Source organism: Brassica napus, chromosome C3 (genome assembly GCF_020379485.1).
Source record: "Brassica napus cultivar Da-Ae chromosome C3, Da-Ae, whole genome shotgun sequence".
NCBI classification, from domain to species: Eukaryota; Viridiplantae; Streptophyta; class Magnoliopsida; order Brassicales; family Brassicaceae; genus Brassica; species Brassica napus.
Window position 1 is genome coordinate 71,229,452 of NC_063446.1, and position 13,526 is coordinate 71,242,977.

The following is a 13,526-nucleotide window of genomic DNA, read 5'->3' on the forward strand; positions in this document are numbered from 1 at the left end:
CTCTAACTAAGGACCACACTCTTCGCGTGTGTTTTTTTCTTTGAGAATGCTTCTCCACAACATCTCGTTCCTTTGAGAATGTTTTTCCCACAACGTCACAGGTTCCATGATCTTCTGACTAGTCTCTGCCAAACCTCCCTTTCCACCTTGAAGGGTCCTCATTCTTACGTAAATGGTATTTTGGTCTTCTTGCAGATCTTCGTCAACCTGGGGCTATGATATCAATGTTGGGATTTATTAAATCCATGGCCAACTCTATATTGTTTAATTGGTACGATATTGTCCACTTTGGACCTTAGGCCAACCCGCATGGTTTTACTTTTGGTTTCCTTTCCAAAAGGCTTCGTACTAATTAGAGTTGAACATCTATTTTATATATTAGACATTACTACGTCTAACTTCCAATGTGGGACTTTGTTTGATATCTCACACATAGGAGATAAGGAAGGGATTATACTGGAAGCTGAAACTGGAGACTTTCTCGGTAACCATCGCGGATTTTGGTTTTACACAAGTGGACATCGCCAAGGGTTGCGTTTACTGGGTGGACCCTGGTACGTTGTTGAGAAGGACACCAAGAACAATGTCGTGTTTGTCTCGAGAAACTACTACTCAATCGACAAGAGATGGAAGGTTTTCCGTGTTGGCTCCTTATTAGAAGAAATTAGACAATGTTAGCCAGCTTCGTTGCAAGGTAAAAAGAATATCATTCGTTAGTTTTCTACACACAATAGCTACTTGGCACTGATAAGTTGAGTTTTATAGGTAAGGCATAGGCCTGGCTTCTTCAGCTGCAGCTTTGAAATGGAAGCAGATGTTGCGGTTGTACATCTTGATGAAGATGACCAAGGTCTAGCTGCTGGACAGTTTTCTGCCTTCTAGGAAGGAACCACTTGTATCGGATCAGGCGTTATACTGGAGTCATGGGACGATCAGTGTTTCCCGGTCTGTGCAAAATCTCTTCAATTCGCGGCTATGCAAGACAAAACTAAACTTGGGAAACCTGTCAAACCATGCCAGTTACTACATCTGTTGAGGCTGAGCCAGGAGAGACAAGTGGAGAAGAAAAGCTTGTCAACACATGAAACAGAGGAAAAATGGTGTAGTAGTCTGAAGAAGCCACTTGAAGAGTTGAAAACTCGAGAAGTAAATGCGTAGAGTAAGGGATTGGATAACTAGTACTCCCTCCGTTTTGGATTATAAAATGTTATAGAAAGTTTTTGATGTTTCAATATGTAAGATGTTTTCATATTTTTAGGTAATTTTTAAGTTTATTAAAATTTGTGTAACCAGTATTTTTTGTGCATTTTGTAATTGGTTAAATAATTTTTAATACATATTCTAGTGATATTTTTAGGTAAAAAGTAAACTTCTTAATACTTGTGCATATGTTTAAAACATTATATATTTTGGAACAAAGGGAGTAGTATTTTAGGAAAAACAGATGTATCTATTTGATGGAGTTGCATACACAATTGTTGTTATCTTTAGCTGCATTTTATTCTACTTCTCGGAGAGATTTACATGCGCACATGTCTCCATGTGTTTGCCAACTAAGAGATTCAGCTTCATTGTCTTCTCCATGGAAGAGACACTCTTTTGTTGTGTTTGTTACAATTGAAAAGAATTAAAAATTGGGCAACTATGTGGTTTTGGATAACATTTTTATATATTTCCACATTTGTCTTCGTCATCATTGTTCGTCCATTTTGGAGCAGTTTATATAGAAGAATCAACAAACCCGTTGTTGAACTACTCCGGTTGCAGCTTATATGGCTCATGTGCATAATCAAAGTCCTGTGAGGGATTTGGTTTCAGCCATATTTTGTTATACAAGCACAAGAGGTCGCTTAAGGACCACGTCAAGGCCTTTGGGAAATGGCAATGTTTCATGTGGATCGATAGCCTTGGAGAAATCACGAGGACTACTTGTTAATTATACTTTTATGATTTCAATTATGAAATCTATGTCAAGGCCATCTAAATTTAATTTAATTCAACCCTAAAAATATTTTAGAAAAAAACATACTAACCTTATCCATATTTTTATTAAACTTAGATGCGATTAATCCACCAAATGATTTTTTCTTTCCTTTCCAAATTTTTAACACAATTTTTTTTTTGTGTTATAATTATTTTATGTGGTTTTTAATATATCTCACTTTACATGTCTCTTTATATATTGACTTAAATACACAACCAAAAGAACCACTTAATAGTTAATACTGTCACACATGTGTCTTTACATATATCATATAGAACTCTGCATAATATCTATATATACTTTAATATTATGCAAGGAAAGAGGGTTATCAATAAATCCAAATTACAATGACTTCAATGATATCATATTAAAGTTTAGTGTGAACTTGATCTTGATAATTAAACCAAAAGACACACGGATCAAATAAGAATATAAAATATTTTTATATTCTCCCACTTGACCTTTATGACCTTAAAAGTTCAATAATTTTACTGTACACATTTAATCGAGTTCACTTGATTTTTACTAACATTAAAACTGACTGAATCATGGTCGTTGTATATCATTAATCGACACCGTCCCTTCCATGTATCATAAACCAATTCTAATTTTATATTTATTCTATTAAAATTGAATCACCTTTTAAAAATAACCATTTATTCATCTTAATAATTACAACTTCTACAACTAAATTAATAACTATTAATTAATTAATCACAAATCATTTATTTTGTTAGATTATTCTTTAACCAGACTTACGATTATTCTCTAACCAATTTACAATAAAATTAAATATTTATTTAAAATGTGACATACAAACTTTAGTTTTTATATATTCATGTATATTATTATTATTATTATTATTATTTCATTTCACATAAAAATATAAACTATAATTCTTTTATTAAAACATATATAGTTATTTTTCAAATATATTTTTGATGATTAAGATAATTCACACAGATTTATTTGAATCATAAGAATACAACAAATAAATTTCAATTTAATATTTTCTTCAAAAATAACATAGAAGTGGGATTTATTTGGCATATTATAAACTTAGAGAAAAATATATCTATCTTATTAAAGCATAAGTATATTTTATGTGGCATAAAATATTTTATTTTATAAAGCTAATTAATTTATTGATATATATAAACATACTAATTGATGTTTTAATTTACGTAAATATGAATATTTTATTTTCCACCTTAAAATAGAGTTTATAGTAAAATGGTACATTTGTACTCTACTTTTCATGCTGTGAACAAACGCGAATCAAATCGTAGAAAGCAAAAGAGAGAAAAAACGAATTGAGGCAAATATCCATTTTAGGGTTTGTACATTATTGTGTGAATAATAACTTTACAATCTTTAGACCCATATTTATAGCAGTCTCAAAACCTGATTTCCTTATCCCTTTTAGAAATACATACTTATCTAGAAAGAGTAAATTTTTCTAATCCTATAGGTATATCTTACCGCAACTGTGGGTTTTTACTGATGCACAGAGATTTAAGACAGATCTAGATGCAACATTTCACTATATAATAGAGTAAAAAATGGTTTACTCTATTTAGACTATTTCCAAATTTAGACTATTTCTAATGCCACTCTATAATTTATCTAAATCTTATTAAAACAGAAGTATATTTTATTTGACATAAAATATTTCATTTTAGAAAGCTAAATTTATCAATATACATAAATATACTAAATGATGTTTTAATTTTTATATAAAGCCAATGTTGTACTAATTGATGTTTTAATGGGAAAAGGAAAAAAGTCGGTTATAAATATAAAAAGCCTAATTCAAGGCAAGGATATTCACATGCATTTAGAAGTCGGCACAAGATTATAATTTCCATAGCACCTTGTTTTTACCGAGTTCTTGTCTTTAAACGAGTTTGAAATGACAGTGAATTATGCATGTTATGCTACCATAAAAACAGTTGAATAAAAACTATGTAAGCACTTATGGCTGTAGAGATAAACTTGATTCAGAGTTAGAATAGTATATCATAGTACAAGATCTAGAAAGAAGACAAAATGAATTTCTTGAATCTCGAAAAAATCTTGATTTATTTTTATTAGATTTGTGGGATGAGACAGCTTTTCATAATTCAAGAAATACATCCAATTTATCCCCGTATTGAAATCGTGTTTTATTAAATTAATGTAGTTATTACTTTTTGTTTTCATAATTCATGCAATTAGGTAGCTATCCTGCTAATATTTAGGTACCCAACTCGACCATAAATAGAAGCATTCTAAAAGACATTTTAGTCAACAAGCCAAACAAAGAAATGAACGAAATGGAGACTAAAACTCAGGTGGAGGATTCGATAATCCAAGAATCATTGCTTACTTGCATTGATCTCGCAAACTCTGATCATCAATCAGTTCTTTCGCTCAAGCAGGTCTGAGTCCATTTATTAATTTATTTCTTTTTGTAACAACCAATTATTTTGTTAGGAGAGTTTCTTGTTTCAGGCATGTCTGGATAGTGGGTTTTTTATGTTATAAACCATGGAATAAGCGAAGAAGTCATGGACAAGGCTTTCGAGCAGAGCAAAAATTTCTTCGCTCTTCCTTTGGAGGAGAAGATGGAAGTGTTGAAAAATGAAAAACATCGTGGCTATACACCGTTTTACGATCAGATCCCTGATCCTGAGAATCAAGTCCAAGGTACGTGTAACCCCTGTTCGGGAACGCGCTAGGCGCGAGTCGGGCGGTCGGGTTGGGCCTAGCGCATAAAGAGAAAATCGGGGATTAATCGGAAATTATGCGGGGCGGAATTTTTAGATGGTTTACTATGTTATAAAACATGTTAATCTTTAATTGTGTATAACATTAATACATTTTCATGTTTAAAATTGTATAAAACACACAAATAGAATATATAAACTTAATATAGTGTAATTTTCATCAAAATTATGAATATAAATTATATATTTATAAAATTTTAGATCAAATAAACAAATAAAAATATTATTAAAAATAAAAATATTATTAAAAATAAAAAAATAAAAATAAAAAAATAAAAAAATAGATTATGAGTGAGAGCACTCAACAAAACTTTTTGAAGGGAGAGCACTCAACAAAAATAAAAAAAAAAATAAAAAAGACGTATGAGTGAGAGCACTCAACAAAATCGGATATTCTCCCTTCAAAAAGTTTTGTTGAGTGCTCTCACTCATACGTCTTTTTTATTTTTAAGGGGATCACAAAGAAGGTTACTACATTGGATCCGAAGTTCCCAGAGATGATCCTCAGTGGGATTATCCATTCTATGGCCCCAACCCTTGGCCTGATCCTGGTTAGTGAGCTCTTTTGTTTGGTATACCTGAACAAAAATAGACTTTGGTGTTCTATTTTAGCAGATTACTTCCATTTCCTTCTTTTATACGTTCCATTAGACTTTGTTGTTCTGTTTTATAAGATTAGTTCCTTTTCCTGCTTTTATACTTTCCATTTTTCTTGTATATAAGATATATAGTCCTTCCGTTCCATCATGATAGATTTATTAAACATTTCACACATATTCCCTCTGTTTCACTTTAAGTGGTGTTTAAAAAAAATTGTTTCAATTTAAGTGATGTTTTCAAGTTTCTATATAAAAATAAATTGATGTTTAAAACCATTTATATTAGTATGATTTTTATTGGTTGAATTAAATGTTGTTTTAGGCAAAAAATAAATAAAAGTTTATAATGCCTTAATCGGTATGAAAAACCTTAAAAACTAACTATTCAGAAACAAAAGAGTATTAGAAATGATTAATGCATAACGATAAATATCTTGATTTATGTATAAAGCAACTTCCTATAACTTTAAATCAATAGTTTTAGTTAAAACTTCTTAAAGCTTCTTAAATTGTTAACTTCCTATTTTCCTAAGAAGTATTACTATCACTGAGAGGTTGGCATATATACAGTGCTTAGGCAACTTCTTAAAGCTTTCTTTGAAATATATATCACCTTCATAGTGAAGCAAGCACAAAGTTGAAATATATATCACCTTCGCTGTATATGTGCCAAACTTCTTAAATTTAACAATTTGTTTTTTTAACTTATTAAATATGCATAGACAATTTTTAAAATTCATCTTTGTGAAACAATTTTTTTTCAATAACATTCATCTTTGTGGAACGAAGGGAATACATGTCTTTCCATTTTTTTTTTGCGATGCATTTAATGCCGGTTACTTTAATGGAATTTATATTTTTCGGTAGATGTTTTGCCTGGGTGGCGAGAGACCATGGAGAAATACCATCAAGAAGCATTGTAAATCTCATTTGTGGTTTTCCCTGTCCATGTCTTCACATTTGTTTATAGTGTTGCGTTCGACCAGTCTATCTATAGAGTCAAACTTTTTGTTCCATAGGTTTTGCTGAATGTATATCTTCTGTAACAGGAGGGTTTGTAAGGCTATTGCAAAATTACTGGCCTTGGCCCTCGACTTGGATGCAGATTACTTTGATAGCCCTGAGATGCTTAGAAAGCCTATTTCAACTTTGCGCTTGCTTCACTATGAAGGTGATATATATTTCAAAGAAAGCTTTAAGGAGTTGCCTAAGCACAGTATATATGCCAACCTCTCAATGATATTAATACTTCTTAGGAAAATCGGATCCCTCTAAGGGAATATATGGAACTGGAGCACATTCGGATTACGGAATGATGACGCTCATAGCAACCGATGATGTATTGGGACTCCAGGTATTGCTTATAAGATGTGAAGGATGATTATTATTGAGATGTACAGTACACTTATATACAAGCATAGATAGCTATAATTACAAAGAATCACCCATATACAAAGTATCAATTGATATATCTTCTTTACACGCCCCCTCAAGATGGAGGGAGGTGTATAACTCCAATCTTGGAGCATGCCGTGTTGAAGCTTGCACGAGGTAGGGGCTTTGTTAAGGCATCTGCGAGCTGATCTTTGGATGAGACGTAAGTTACTCGTAGAATACCAGCTTGAACTTGACCTCTGATGTAATGATAATCGAGCGCAAGATGTTTCATACGAGAATAGAACGTTACATATCCACTGAACCTCAGATGCAGTAGATTACCAGTGCAATAGGAAGCTTGATGTGAAGCTCAGATAGAACGTTACATATCCACCGAACCTCAGATGATGTGTTGGCGATGGCTCGGTACTCAGCTTCCGTTGATGACCGTGCAACTCCATTTTGTTTCTTTGCAGACCATGAGATAGGTTGATTTCCAAGATATACATTGTAAGCATTGGTAGAAACATAATCATCAGAATCACCTGTCCAATCTGAGTCCGAAAAAGCATGAAGATTTAAGACATTATTGGACCGGAGAAGAATGCCATGAGAAGAGGTTCCAGCGAGGTAACGAAGGACACGTTTAGAAGCCTGCCAGTGCTCGTCTGTAGGACAGTGCATAAACTGTGAAAGTTTGTTGACGGCAAAGGAGATATCAGGACTAGTGAACGCTAGATACTGCAAGCTTCCAACAACCATACGATATTCAGTAACGTTAGTGATCGGAGTTCCAGACTTCAAAGAGAGTTTCGGTGAGGTCTGCATCGGAGTAGCAACTGTTTTAGCTTCAAGCATGTTTGTCTTGACTTGGAGATCCAGTATGTACCTGCGCTGCATGAGGTGCAGACCTTGGCTTGTTTTTGTAACTTCAATGCCAAGAAAACAATCAACTCCACCTTGATCTTTGAGAGAGAACCTCTGACCGAGTGCTATAATGACACAAGAGACTGCTTCATCATTGTTGCCGGTGACGAGAATATCGTCGACATAAATGAGGACGTAGACAAGAAGCTTCCCTTCAGAATAGACAAAGAGTGAGGCATCTGCATAGCTGTTAGTGAAAACGGACTGAGAGAGGAAGGTTTTAAGTTCCATATACCAAGCGCGAGGAGCTTGTTTCAGACCATAGATCGCTTTCTTTAGACGACACACATGCGGGGACGATCAGCATCAACAAAACCCGGTGGTTGTTCCATGAAAACTTCTTTCTGTAGAGTACCTTGGAGAAACGCTTGATTGACATCTAACTTGCGAATAAGCCAAGAGTTACTTGTCGCGAATCCAAGAACAAGACGAATGGTGACCGCTTTTATGACTGGACTAAACGTTTCCTTATAGTCAAGGCGATACTCTTGATGATTTCCTTTGGCTACCAAACGTGATTTACGTTGACGTGGCTTGCCATTAGAGAAAAACTTGTTCTTATAGACCCAACGACAGCCAATGACGTTTTGTGAAGGTGTAGCAGGTACTAGATCCCATGTTTCTTTTTCAATCTGACCTGCAATTTCCTCAGACATTGAATCACGCCACAACTTCTATTTTAGTGCTTGTTTGTAAGTAGAAGGCTCAGGCTCATACACTTGATGAAATGCAGCGGTAAGGGAAAACTTTTTAGTTGGTTTTGAGATCTGATTTTTGGCTCTAGTTCTCATTTGGTGGGTGTTTTGTGGTGGTTGAGATGGTTTTTGTACAGAGAAAGTAGGTGCAGAAGACTGACCAGTGGGTCTTTGGGAGGTGGAGGTATCTGTTTGTGTATTTGGGACAATGGTTGGACCAGTGGGCCTTTCGGTGGTTAGGTTAGGTTGGTCTGGAATAGACGGGTGATTTGGGAGAATCGGTTGGCCAGTGGGGCTGAGAGAGGAAGAAGTATTAGAAGATGAAGAAGAAGAGTTTAAAGAATGTACCTGAGATGGAGTTGTAGCAGAAGCGGTTGGTGAAGTAGACTGGTAAGGACCCAAGCATGGTGGCGCCAAAGGCTGAACCAGATGAACTTTAGTGAATAGAACTGAACTCGGAGACGGTGCTTCCTCTGACTGTTGAACCTTAGCATGATCTGTATGTGAGCTGAACGGACACGTGAACTCATCAAACTGCACATGTCTGGATGTATAGACTCGACCAGTGAGAATGTCAAGACAGTAGTAAGCGCTTTGAGTCAACGAGTAACCCATAAAGACACATGGAGTTGATCGATCGTCGAGTTTCTGAGCTGAGTATGGCCTACGCCAAGGATAGCAACGACAGCCAAACGTCCGTAGCTTCTCAAAGTTCGGTGCTTGTCCTAATAACTTCTGATAGGGAGATTGATTTGCAAGCACCGGTGTTGGAAGGCGATTAATAAGATATACCGCAATAGCAAATGCATAAGGACAGTAGGACTTTGGAACCGAGGCTGCAGAGAGTAACGACATACCAGTTTCCACAATATGCCGATGTTTACGTTCAGAGAGGCTGTTGTGTTCCGGCGTATGCGGTGGAGAAGTTAGATGCGAGATGTCGTGCGTCTGAAGGTAAGATCGTAGTGCAATATATTCACCACCATTATCAGAAAGTAGAGTTCCAATCTTCTTTTGAAAGTGATTCTCAACAAGTGGTTTGAATGCTAAGAAGACTTCTTTCACTTGTGATTTCTTTTATAGTGGATAGAAACATGTGTATCTACTGTAGTGATCTCCAAAAATCACATAATACTTGTTATGGTCATGGGACAAAATAGGATAAGACCACACGTTTAAAAACACAAATTGCAGAGGCCTTGTTGAAGCAATAGATGTTTGTTGAAAATGCATTTTATGACTCTTATTTATATGACAATTAGAACAAAAGAAAGGTTTCTGAAAATCCAAAGAAGTAGCAGCAATAGGCAAAGAGTTTTTAGAGATAATAGATTGAAGTAACGGGGGAGATGGATGCCCTAGACGCAAGTGCCACACATCACGAGTCGTCTTGATTCTGTTTGAAAGCTGAGAAGACTTGTGCTTGTGCTGCACTCATAGGCCATTCATAAAGTTCATTCCTGGTTCTGCCTTGAAGAAGAGGCACCCCCGTGCTTAGGTCCTTCACCTGAAATGAAGCCGGGAAAAATTCAACCAAAACTTGATTAGTATTGCATAATCTATATACTGAAATCAAGTTCTTTTGAATATCTGGCACAAAGTATTTTATCAAGAGTAAGAGATCGAGTTGGAGAGGACAAGAGGGTGGAACCCGTGTGTAAAATGGCAAGAGACGAACCATCACCGATCAGAACTTCATCTCCTCCTTGATAAGATTGATGAAGGGTAAGATTGTTGAGATCATTTGTGATATGGTGCGTTGCACCGCTGTCAAGTAGCTAGTTGTTGGCTGAGTAAGGAGAAACCATGGCTGCATTAGCATGTGGTTGCCAAGGCATCGTTGCAGCAGCTGGAAAGGGAGATGCATTCTGTTGCATGGACTGGAGTTGTGGACAACGACGAGCACTGTGCCCTTGAGTGCTGCAGATTTGACAACAACCGATATATGGACGAGGCTGTCTATTACCAGAGCGATTGTACTGCCTTTGATTGGAATCATTCCAGTTGCTATGTTAATTGCTATTGTTGTACTGCTTCGGGGTGTTGTGGCGTTGAGTGTTCCGAGATTTGTTGTTGGTGGTGTTGTACGCCACATAGCAGAGACAGGGAGATGAGATGGTGGAGCCGCAGAGAGCAACTTGATTTCATGATTCAGAAGGCGTTCGTGTAGATCAGTCAGAGACGATGGCGTGTCCCGACCTTCAACTTGATCAACGATCTGCTTGTACTCCTCAGGAAGTCCCTCAAGGATGAACTCAATCTGATCTTCCAGGTCAAGAGGCTTACCAAGGATTGCAAGTTGGTCGATCCGTACTGTGAAGCCTTGAAAGTACTAATCAATGGTATGAGTGCCTTTTGTCCATAGCTTCCTCTAGTTTCTCACCTGCTTGATATGAGCTCTACTCGGTTTGGCATATGTAGACGCAAGGGTATGCCAGACTTGAGCAGAGGTTGTGGCTCGTGACACCACAAGCTGAATGGAAGAAGAGATAGCTCCTAGCAAGGCGGTAAAGATAAGCTTATCTTGTCTCTTCCACGCTGCATAATCTGGATTGATGACGATAGCTTCTTCAACGTTAAGAGTGGCATCGGGTGTGAATTTGAAGTTAACCAGCGAGATCATAGCCATCTAGCAAGGCATGGATCTGGAGACTCCACATAAGATAGTTAGTGGAAGTTAACTTGGTGACATTGGATGTGTTCACGTTAAAGAAAGTGTGCGTAGGGGTTTGGATAGTTTCAGCGGTGGTGGCTGCCATTGCAGACGGAGGCGTTGTTTGATTGTTAAAAAAATTTGAAAAAGGAAAGAAAAATTGGGGTATCGATAGCACTGATACCATATAAGATGTGAAAGATGATTATTATTGAGATGTACACTACACTTATATACAAACATAGATGATCCTAGAATGGAAAGCTATAATTACAGAGATTACCAATATACAAAGTATCAACTGAGATATCTTCTTTACATTGCTTTGAGAAAAAAAAATCGAAATCACATTCTATTTTCTACACATGTACTTTTGAAGCAATCGTATAATTCGTGGCAGATATGCAAGGATAGAAACGCTAAGCCTCAGAAGTGGGAATATGTACCGTCGATTGAAGGGTACAACATGATAATGCTTAATTTCCGCTATACCCTTGTTAAACATATATTTCTTCAGTGATGAACTTGTATTGTTCCTTATTTACAGTTTTGGGAGACTGATATAGTTTGCTTTTTTGTCTACAGAGCACTTGTTGTGAATCTTGGTGATATGATGCAGTGTTGGAGCAATGGTCTTTTCAGGTAATATTTTCCTCTTTGGGCATACTTGATATATTCTCATTATGTCATATATATTCTTTGTAAACTCCAAGTAAATTTTTCTAGCTGACATTTTTCTAACAAGCTTCTTTTTTAAACGTTAAAGATCCACAATGCACAGGGTTATTTTAAATGATCAGAATCGATATTCCGTAAGTCTTTTATTAATATCCAGTTTACATTAATGTTTTATCAGTGTTTAATTATTATCATTTTCTCAAAACATTTTGTGTTGAACTTCTTTAGATTTGGGTTAAGCAAATAATTAAAATTAACAATAATATTGCGTCTAATCTTTACCTTCACAGATTCCATTTTTCCTGGAACCGAATCACGACTGCATAATAGAGTGTCTTCCTACGTGCCAGTCCGAAAGCAACCTTCCCAAGTAATTAAGGCTTTAACCTTTTCTCCTTGTTATATTCAGACCTTCTGCCACTCATAGTGTCTTAATTATCTTTATGGCTGTATTTAATGAATAGATATCCAGCGATCAAATGTTCGACATATCTCACCCAGCGTTACGAAGAAGTGCATGCGAATTTCAGAAGCTACGAAAAACATGCTTGATTAAAGGTGTGGTCCACCCCATACACTATCCCTTGGATTTCTAGTTGTGTTGATTGTTTTCTTATTATTATTTTGGGCTTGGTTTGTTCTGTTGTTCACAAGGTTATATCTATTTAACCTCTGGAGTTAAGAAATTTATTTGTTTCAGTTTTCTGAAGATAAACCCAACTTAAGAGTTTAACATGGATAAAATAAATAAAATCTTAGAAAAAGAAAAGAAAATCATAGATATTTTTTAACTTCGGCATATTTTATAGTGTTGAAGATGGATTATATCTCTAGGCAAGACTTGTCTATTAAACTGAACTCGACTCATTTGACAGAGAGACGGTCAAGGAAATACGTCAACTTGATGGGAAAAAGAAAAGTGTCGGTTATAAATAGAGAATACCTAATTCAAAGCAAGGCTATTCACAAACATCCTAAAATTAGCACAAGATTAGGGTTTCTATAATTACCATGTTCTTACCGAGTTCTTGTCTTTAAACGAGTTTGAAGTGACAATGAATTATGCATGTTACAGGATGCTACAATAAAAATTGTTGAATAAGAACTATCTAAGCACTTACGGCTGTAGAGATTATTTTGATTCAGAGTTAGCGGAGAATATAAACAAGATCTAGAAAGAGACGAAATGAATTTTTTGAATCTCGACAAAATCTTGATTTAATTTTATTATATTAGTGGGATGAGTCAGCCTTTCATTATTCAAGAAAAAACAGCAAATTTATCCACATTATTAAAATGGTCTTTTTGTTAAATTAATGTAGTTATTACTTCTTGTTTTCATAATTCATGCAATTATGTAGCTATCCTGCAATTATATAGGTACCCAACTCGACCATAAATAGAAGCATTGGCTGCATTGCATAAGACATATTAGTCAATAAGCCAAACAAAGAAATGAGCAAAATGGAGACTAAAATATATGGTTCTTTGAAGTTGTGGCAGTACACTCTGTATCGGCTTCTTAGATGACACAGGTGTTTCACAGTTTGAGGGTTTATATTGAATCTAGAAAGTGTCTTGTTCATTTCTACAAATCAAGTAATGTACATTTTAGATAGACTCTTAGAGAAGCATCCTTATCCGTGCAGTTTCTCAAAAGGAGTTCTCATCAAATGAATATTAATATTTTATTGTAATTTGTTTATTAATTACAACTTGTTATATTTTTAAATGCTTAATGTATAAAAGAAAGACACATGTTTCTCAAAGTATCTAAAATGGGTCTTATAAGTTCTGTTTTGAGAACTTTTCTTCTCATCTTTCTTCTACTTTTACTTTTTTTCT

General features: G+C 35.4%; 1 pseudogene; it reads left to right on the forward strand.

The window, feature by feature from the left end:
* The first annotated feature begins 3,573 nt into the window (after nucleotides 1-3,573).
* Nucleotides 3,574-13,408, forward strand: LOC106359494 (annotated as a pseudogene).
* Nucleotides 13,409-13,526: the final 118 nt, after the last annotated feature.